Source organism: Podarcis filfolensis, assembly GCF_964270895.1.
Source record: "Podarcis filfolensis genome assembly, chromosome: 8".
NCBI classification, from domain to species: Eukaryota; Metazoa; Chordata; class Lepidosauria; order Squamata; family Lacertidae; genus Podarcis; species Podarcis filfolensis.
In genome coordinates this window covers 69,031,653-69,041,641 of record NC_139611.1, presented here as the reverse complement: position 1 = coordinate 69,041,641, position 9,989 = coordinate 69,031,653, and positions in this window count along the sequence as shown.

Genomic DNA, 9,989 nt, shown 5'->3' with positions numbered 1-9,989 from the left:
TGCAATTGGCATTGTCGGTCTGACGGGTGAGCGATTTTTGGAATTTCCCCCTCAAAAAAGCTCAACGAGTGTGGTCAATCCTCCCCAACAACTTTGGGGAATTCCCCCCCCCCATTTTCTTAATTTTGAGTCCCCCCAAATAAGGGGTGTGTTATAAATGGAAAAGTACAGTGTTATTCTGCTGCCCATGCTAGATTCATGGATGGCAACTCATAAGACTCACTAGAGATTCTTTCGAAATGCATAACTGAATTCCCTCTGCTTAGCAGGAAGGACAGGAAGGAAATAAATAAGATGCTCCTTAAATTGCCCTTAAATTGTAATGTTCGAGATCAAATGTAAATCATAACTGTCTTCCACAGTTTCCTAGTCTCCAAAACCAGAAGACACGTTTGCCATTCCACTGACGTCTGTGCAAGCTTGTCCAAACTAGCAAGTAATTTAAGCAAGTTGAGAATTAAGTGGATTCGCTGTGTTCTAATTTGAGAGGGTTTAAAATTAATTGTGCCCAGACCCAAATTGCAAAGATCAATTAACGTGAGCATATCCCCAACAATATTAGTCATAGGTGTTGTAACTGATTTGGTCAGTTTCCGCCCTGCATATCTCAGCCGTGTAAGCTTTTCATAACACAAAACAATGATCAGCCACATTCCATGTGACTTTAGCTAACTGGTTAGACTAGTGTTGTGCTGAAATCTGCCTTCTGTTTGTTTTTTAAAAAAGAGGCGCCCATTTTTAAAAGATGGCCAACTTTATTTACAGTGGTGGCAACCATGAAAATACTGCAGTCATTTATATGTAATAAGCAAGGCTAGCCAAAACCTGGGCAGAGGGGGGAGGGGAGCCTCATTCAGTGCCTTTTAACAAATGTGTAATAAGTAAAAAGATAGAGGTGAGGATTCCTCTCTCGCTGCATCTCTATCCTGTAAATAAAAAATAAAAAATTGTGAATTTCTGCCTGCTTGGGAGTTGCTTATTGAAGCCACAGCCTTTTGAATGGGTAAAGGTAAAGGTAATAATAATAATAATAATAATAATAATAATAATAATAATAATAACAATTTATTATGTATACCCCGCCCATCTGGCTGGGTTCCCCAGCCACTCTGGGCGGCTTCCAACAGAATATACAATAGGCTTACCGTTAGGTCTAGTCACAGAGGACTCTGGGATTGCGCTCTCATCTTGCTCTATAGGCTGAGGGAGCCGACGTTTGTCAGCAGACAGTTTCCAGGTCATGTGGCCAGCATAGAATCATAGAATCATAGAGTTGGAAGAGACCACAAGGGCCATCGAGTCCAACCCCCTGCCAAGCAGGAAACACCATCAGAGCACTCCTGGCATATGGTTGTCAAGCCTCTGCTTAAAGACCTCCAAAGAAGGAGACTCCACCACACTCCTTGGCAGCAAATTCCACTGTCGAACAGCTCTTACTGTCAAGAAGTTCTTCCTAATGTTAGGTGGAATCTTCTTTCTTGTAGTTTGGATCCATTGCTCCGTGTCCGCTTCTCTGGAGCAGCAGAAAACAACCTTTCTCCCTCCTCTATGTGACATCCTTTTATATATTTGAACATGGCTATCATATCACCCCTTAACCTCCTCTTCTCCAGGCTAAACATGCCCAGCTCCCTTAGCGTTCCTCATAAGGCATCGTTTCCAGGCCTCTGGTGAACCAGAGCAGCGCACGGAAATGGAGTTCACCTTCCTGCCGGAGCAGTACCTATTTATCTACTTGCACTTTGACGTGCTTTCGAACTGCTAAGTTGGCAGGAGCAGGGACTGAACAACAGGAGCTCACCCTGTCGCAGGGATTCGAACTGCCGACCTTCTGATCGGCAAGCCCTAGGCTCTGTGGTTTAGATCACGGCGCCATTCTCATATAACATAGCTGTTACAAGAATCATATATATAATGCACAGTTATTTTGGGCTATGTTATATGTAATTTATGTAATCTAGACTGTATATATGTATAATTAATGGAAGACCAATAAAAAATTTACTGTATTTTTCGCCCTATAGGACGCACTTTTTCCCCTCCAAAAATGAAGGGGAAATGTGTGTGCGTCCTATGGGGTGAATGCAGGCTTTTGCTGAAGCCTGGAGAGCGAGAGGGGTCGGTGGGCACCGACCCCTCTCGCTCTCCAGGCTTCGCGGACCTCTCCGCAAGCAGCGGGAGCGCTCCCGCTGCTTGTGGAGAGTTGCCAGCATGCGGAAGCCTGCGCGCGCTGAGATCAGCGCGCCCAGGCTTCGCGGACCTCTCAGCAAGCAGCGGGAGCCAGCGCTGGGCTCCCACGGCTTGCAGAGAGCTGCCTGAAAAATAATTTTTTCCCCTTTATTTCCCCCCAAAAAACTAGGTGCGCCTTATGGGACGGTGCGTCCTATAGGGCGAAAAATACGGTATATGCAAAAAAAAAAAAGATCACAGCGCCATTCTCGCTGTATGGGTAGTTTGGAACAATTTCTTCAGGACATGCTTAGCTCAGGATGGGTCATTTGGTAGGCAGGGCTATTCCACACCCTCTCTGCTCACTTTGAAACAAAAATATATAATTGGGGAAAGGCTGTAGCTTCCATGTAGAGCACCAGATTTCCTTGTAAAAGATGTTAAGTTCAATGCCTCACATAAAAACCCTGGAAAATCACTGCTGATCAGAGTAAACATTACAGCACTAGATGGAACACTGGGGTGACTCACAGCAGATATTAGTGCCATGGTAAAATCTATCCAGCGATTTCTCCAAATGTATTTTCTCCTGCGAAGGAGGCTTCCATTTTCCTGATTTTTAAATCTCAAGGGAAGAATTATATCATGATGTCTTCCTTGGGCTTTGACTGAAATGCAGGCACCTGAGGAGGCTGCAGTGAGCAGTGAGATGATTTGTTGAATGAAAGAAGAGGCACTCACCAAAGCACACCACGAATCCTGAACCCAACGCAATAGAGTTTCAGCAGAAATTGCCTTCCCCTTTGATATTTTTCTAATGCATTTTCATTTTTCATTAATGGTTGGGGGAATGGTTGCAGGGAAAGCACAGGATAATTTTTTGGCACAACACTAATATGGCCCCACCTTTGCCAACCTTTTAAGAGCAATCTTAAGACATTATTTTTTATTTCAATCCACATTGTACTAATTGCTGTGATGAATTGTTTGTCACTGCTCAGTTTCCAAGGCGGGAAAGAGGTTTCAGTCTGATAGTTCTGCATACTAATGTCTTGGATGCATTTTGTACGCTGCTTGAAAGGCAGTTAATGACTCACCTAATTAAGTAAGTAAATAAATATGTCATCACTTACACAGAGCTCTATCTTTGACAGTAGGGTTGTCACCAAAGCCAAAAATTCATTTGGGGAGGAATTCTAAAACAAACCATCTAAATTGCCTCCCATACTATTTTTATACCATCCTTAGGGAGCAATCCTATGCACAAAAAGCTGGCATAAATCAAGGTGGTTTAATTGAAGTTGGCATAGTGTTACACTAGATCCAAAACCTATTTAGCAGTGGGGCTGCTGCTGTTGTGCAGAAAGCTTTAAAATAGTGTTCTATGTTGTATCACTGGACTATATATATAACCAAGCTGAACAGGCACAGGATCCAGCCTAAGTCCCCTCTCTCTTGTCCTGTCCCTGACTGTTGCTAAGTTTGGGGGAGAAGTTCGGTTTGGTGAGGATTTTGATGCAAAGCCTCATCCGCACATTCCAAAACCACATGCACAATGACATACAGCTGTCTTTTGCAATTTAAACTTCTGTGAGTTTAATAATAATAATAATAATAATAATAATAATAATAATAATAATGTATTACTTATACCCCCAGCCAGTCTGGGCGGCTTCCAACAGGATATTAAAAACACAAGAAAACAGCATCTTGAGCTCACAATCTCAGCTATCCCTGCTTGGTTCCCATCTTTCCTGAAGCATCAGCCAACAATCTGCATGTCTTAGGATAACGGTAACAAGATTCTTTGAAAACAGCACATGTTTGAAATTGTTTCCTGATGAGTTTACGACAGCTGAGATAAGATTTTCTTGTAAACCAAAGGTGGAGAGAGGACACTCAAAAGACAAACTGGAACATACTGAGCAAGGGTCCTTGAAACTAAGACAGGAGATGAGACTGCCTAATGAGGGGACGGATAACTTCTATCCAGAAGAAAAGGCATTAATAAATCAGTTTGGATTGTTGCCTTTCCCTGCCCAATCTGAGATCTTGAGAAGATTGGAGACCCTTAGAAATAAGCTAACAGAGATGAATGCTCCGGAAAAAGTAAGAGAGAAAGAACCGGCAACGGACCAATTAAAGAAAGAGAACCTCTCTGAAAAAGCCAAGACAGACCCCATGAAAGATTACTCTTATAATACCTCTGCATCTGCAGAGATAAACCTGTTAACAACAGATCTAACACAGTGCGCAAGGGACAAACTACCATCTAAGAAGGAAACCATCCCTATGGCAACCATGAAAGACTACCTTTATAATACCTCTGCAGTTGCAGAGATAAACCTGACAGCAACAGATCTAACACAGTGCGTAAGGGACAGCAACAATCTACCATCTAAGAAGGAAACCATCCCTATGACAACCACAACGCGCTCTTGGACCAGCATGAGATACCTGGATGAGGATGAACTTGGTACCAGTCAAATAGAACACCTCAAGGTAGATTCGCCAAAAAAAGGAGTACTGATCACTAATGTTAGCACGCTGCACCCTTCAATTGATTCCATTGAGTACCTGGGCGACAATACATCTATGGATATTGCCAAAATGAATGAAATCCAACTAACAGATAAAAAGATAGGCCCAAAAAATCTTTTAAAGGCAAATTGACTAAGATCAATGTTTGGCAAGACAGCGTGCAACCTTGCCTTGCTAACTTGGAATATTGCAGGTTGGCAAAAGAGGGTTTCTGACCAATCCTTTGCTAAATACATCCAGAGACATGACATTGTGTTCCTCCAGGAGACCTGGAGCACAAGTGAAGTGGAGCTAAATGGTTTTTCTGCGTTCTCCCTCCCAGGTCTTTTAAGTACTAGAGGGGGGCGAGTTAAAGGTGGGTTAGTTACCCTAATTTCAACAAGGCTAAGGGCCATATTTAAAGAACTAGACCCACTAGACCATCTGGCCACAGCTGTGCATGTACAGTGGAGAACCCACAGCTTGCTGCTGATTAACGTATACCTACCCCCACAAAGAGAGAAAAGATTGATAAGAAACACTTGGGCTCAGTTAGAACAGTATCTTGACAAACTATCAAATCAATTTCCTGATGCCTCTGTAGTGGTGGCAGGCGACCTAAATGCCAGAACTGGACAATCTGATGAGGCTTTGTATGCCCATTTCCACGAAACAGTCCCCATTATAGAGGAAACCCACCCAATACCAGCTAGAGTCTCAAAGGATAAAGGCTGCAATTATGCCGGCTTATGCCTACTACACTTGGTCAACAACTTGGACTTGGTTATACTAAATGGCCGTACAGAGGGGGAGAAGGTTGGAGAATTCACATTTATATCTAACAATGGCGCCTCCACAATTGACTATATAATCGTGTCGTATGATTTTCAAAACAAAGTTCTGGAATGTAAAGTGGAGGAGCGCTTAGACAGTGACCATCTGCCATTAAGTGCTCTCGTAGCTGCGGGAAAGGATTTATCCTGCGCTGAGAAAATCGAGCATTCGAGCCCTACAGCTCTGGAGCTCAGATATTCGCGTATCAGATGGACAGATGAACTGCATAAGGAAATTTCAAGTAGGCTATGCTCAAAGGAATTCCTCACTAAGAGAGAAAACCTTATAACTTCCTCTAGACATGAACTAAAGATAAATCTATTTCAGGAGTTAATTTCACTCCTTCAAGATTCCCTGAAGGAAAAAAGGAACAGGCCAAGTAGGCAATCTTCAGCATATAAAAACTCCAAACCCTGGTTTGATCAAGAATGTCAGGACATGAAGCTAAACTTACTGAAAAAATACAAGAATTATAGATCTGCCAATTTACCCCAACTCCCCACGGGCTGGTTTGAAGATAAACGAAACTATAAAATTCTGATCAAAAACAAAAAACTCCTGGCACAGAAAAGAGAATGGAAATGCCTAATAGATGCATCCAGAGAGAGAGATTCAGCCACCTTCTGGAGACTGGTAGCAAATGGAGTGCGATCTACTTCCTCAGAAGTGGAGTATACAATACCTGCAGGGACTTGGGAGGCATTTTTTCAATCTTTATATTCAGCTCTGCCTTTGACACAGCCACTAATACAGTGTGCGGCAGGTGATGAGTGGCCTCCGGTGTCGGTTGCGGAGATTAGGAGGCTTATTCAGGCACTCAAACATAGAAAAGCCCCGGGAGCAGATAATATCTCTCCTGAGCTTCTCAAAGCCAATATTGACTGGTGGGCCCCAGTCCTTGCCACCCTTTTCACCAGCATAGATCAAACAGCAATAATACCAGAGGACTGGGGACTGGCAATCATCGTTCCCATATTCAAGAAAGGCTGTAAACTTGATCCAGCCAATTACAGACCAATCAGTCTCTTAAGCATCATTAGCAAACTTTATGCAACTCACTTACGTGAAAAGTTTGCGGACTGGCTGGAACAGGAGCACATCCTAAAGGAAGCCCAGGCTGGTTTCAGGGCACATAGATCAACTCTAGACCAAGGACTGGTATTGCAACATCTAGTGGAGAAATACACCTCAAAGAAAGGAGGCTCTCTCTATGTAGCCTTTATAGATTTCAAATCAGCTTTCGATTCGATACCCCGGCATAGACTTTGGGAAAAATTAAATGCCACAAACATCGATAGACGTCTTTTGCTTCTTATCCGTAGACTACATGAAAATACTCGGATCCGTGTTAGATGCGACCGTTATGGGAACCTATCAAAGGAAATCCAAAGTTTCCATGGTGTCAAGCAAGGCTGTGTTCTTGCCCCTATTCTATTCAACTTCTATATAAACTCCTTAGTCGGAAAGATGGAGGAAGCAAGTACTCACTCCCCAAACCTAAACAATATACCAATCCCAGTCCTTTTGTACGCAGATGATGCGGCACTTATCTCCTTCTCTTGTGTGGGTCTAAGAAAACTTTTACGAGCTCTTACAGAGTATTGCGAAGCTGAACACCTAATAATAAATTACACTAAATCAAAAATTATGGTGTTCCCCAAGAGAAAACTCCGACATAAATGGAAAATTAATAACCAACCTATTGAGCAAGTAACATCTTTTAGATATCTTGGAATAATTTTTGATGAGAAGGGATCTTGGTGCCATCAGATTAAGAATTCCATTGCAAATGCGCAAAGATCTTTTAGAGCTATCATAAGATTCTTTTACAGAAAAGGAGGTCAATATGTTCCTGCCGCCTCCCAGGTCTTTGTTGCAAAAATACTTCCACAACTGATGTATGGCACCCAGATATTTAACTGCCAAAAACTCAAGTCCCTGGAATCTGTACAAACTAAATTTTACCGCTCCCTACTAGGGTTACCTACCTGTGTCTCCAACACTGCCATTAGGCTGGAGGTAGGTCAACTCCCTATTAATGCCAGGATATGGATCCTGAAGATTCACTTCTGGCTAAAACTCATATTTTTCCCAGTGGGAGTGGCTCCATTGACTTTATTAGACCCGTTTCAGTCTAAATGGAGATTGTCGCTTTATGAAAAATTGAAGGGCCTGGGGCTTTCCCTACAAGAACTTATAGCCGCAGGTTTTGAAAAGGCTAAAATGATGGTGAGCCAGCGAATAGGAGATGTAGAGCTTCAGGACCATATGAGCAAGATAGATAAATACCCAGCTATCCAAGATTATGGGAAAGGGTTTAATTTAACCCCATATTTGCTGGATCTACAAATCGCAAAATATAGGCGGGCGTTTACCCTTACCAGATTTGATGTACTGCCATCTGCCTTACTAAAGGGCAGATACGAGGGCACACCCTATGCCGAACGAGTTTGCCCATGTGGTCTGAAGGAGGTGGAAACGGCTTCACATGTGTTGTTACACTGCGACCTCTACGGGGATATCAGGTCACTGTTTATCTCTCCTATCGTTCAGAAATTTCCAGGTCGATCTGAATCTCAGCGGCTGAAAATCCTACTAGGAGATAAAAACCCAGAAGTAACACTGAAAGTGGCCAAGTTTTCTGCGGCCGCGATCAAGCGGAGGGCATTAGTTGTAAAAAAGTAAAAGATCTGACCCTTGGACAAACCCCCCCCCTTTTTTTTTTTTTTTTTTTTTTTTTTTGTGTGTGGGTGTGAGTGCATATGTGTATTGTTTTTATGTATAATTTTACAACTTTTAATTGACACCACCATTCCCTCGTAAACTGCTGTTGTCTTTATGTTTTTTTCCTTCTGGTCTATGACCGTAATAAACTTATTCATTCATTCATTCTGCATGTCTTAAGATAAGAAGCAGTGCCGGATTTACATATGGCCCCCACCTGCTAGCCTGCTCCCTAAAATATCACTGGTTTGCTCATTTCTATATATAGGGTGCCTACATTCTGCATGTGCAAATGGCTTTAGATACCTATTAGGTCCATAAATTACCATATAGTTTATATTCAACACAAAAAACAGCGACAAATTCAAAACTCACACTGAATTTTACAATGCTATTCTCCAGCCAAGTAATGTGCCTTTTTTAAAAAGAAAAGCGTGCAGAAAAAGTGTGCAGAAATTCCTATAATAGTGAAACTAACATACAACAATGGTTTATAGTTGGGGAATATGTTTTGCAAAATAGTGTATATTAGACAAAATCAGGCAAAATATCAGAATGTTGATATTTGGAGAAATTCTCACTAAAATGCTAACACATTTTCACAATAACTTTTTTTAAAAAAAAATGGCAAACAGGTGTGAAATTGTGTATAACTGCATATAAGAATTGAAAAATGAAGCCTTATGAGGAACGGTTGAAAGAGTTGGTTGTGTTTGGTTTGGAGAACAGAAGATCATAGCCATCTTCAAATAACTGGAGGGCTGCCACTTGCTGGCATGGCAAAACCAAGGATCAAACTGGGGGCTTTGAAAGATAGGCTCACTCTCAAACTTATGGGGCCAGATCCAGGTACAGGAACCTGTCTGCATTCTGGAATGTTAGAGAAAAGTGCAGCTTCTTGCAACCACCCACCATCAAAGTGAAATAATAATAAAAATGTGCTGATATCTGGATGACACTTTAGCTGGTAATTGCTCAGGGGGGGAAAATGGAGGAAGGGAATTAATCCAAAAAATAATTATCTCACCAACAGAGATCCCAGGTGGCTGCTGTCATCACACAGAAATCATCACACTGAAGGGAGAAGCATTAGCAACATCTTTACTCAAGAAAAGCGAAAAGGGAGAAAGGCAGTTGGGAACAAACGGACTTATGATGAGAAATAGCTCTTTTGGTAAATATATGGTTGTGGGTGGTATTCAGGGAAGTTATACTCAGAGTAGACCCTTTGGAAATAAGTTAGGTTCTTTAATTTCAATACACCTACTCTGAGTAAAATGCCACCATATGGCTTCTTATCAGGGCCGGATTTAGGTTTGATGAGACCCTAAGCTACTGAAGGTAATGGGGCCTTTTATATGTCCAGCTGTCCTTTGTCAACAACAAATTGCCGCTGTTTTTTGTATTGAATATATGCTGTATGATAATTTACACAATTTACAAAGACTCATAATTTTGGGGGAGGGGGCAAGAGAGGGGTCCTAAACTATAGTTTGTTTAGCTTGTACATAAATCTGGCACTGGAAATGTGTATTGTTTGGGGTCTTTTTCTTAGCAAAACCAATGCATTCTGAAAATGCTCGGTGGTTTGGTCATTAGATCCCATAATCTGGGGCTCAGCCCTGCCATTTAGAAGAGGTTCTGGGGCGAGGTGTTGGCAAGCTGCGGTGCAATTTAAATCCCTGCCAGCGGTTCTGGCTTAGCCCGGGGTGGGAAGGAGGACGGAGGCCTAGGGAGAATCC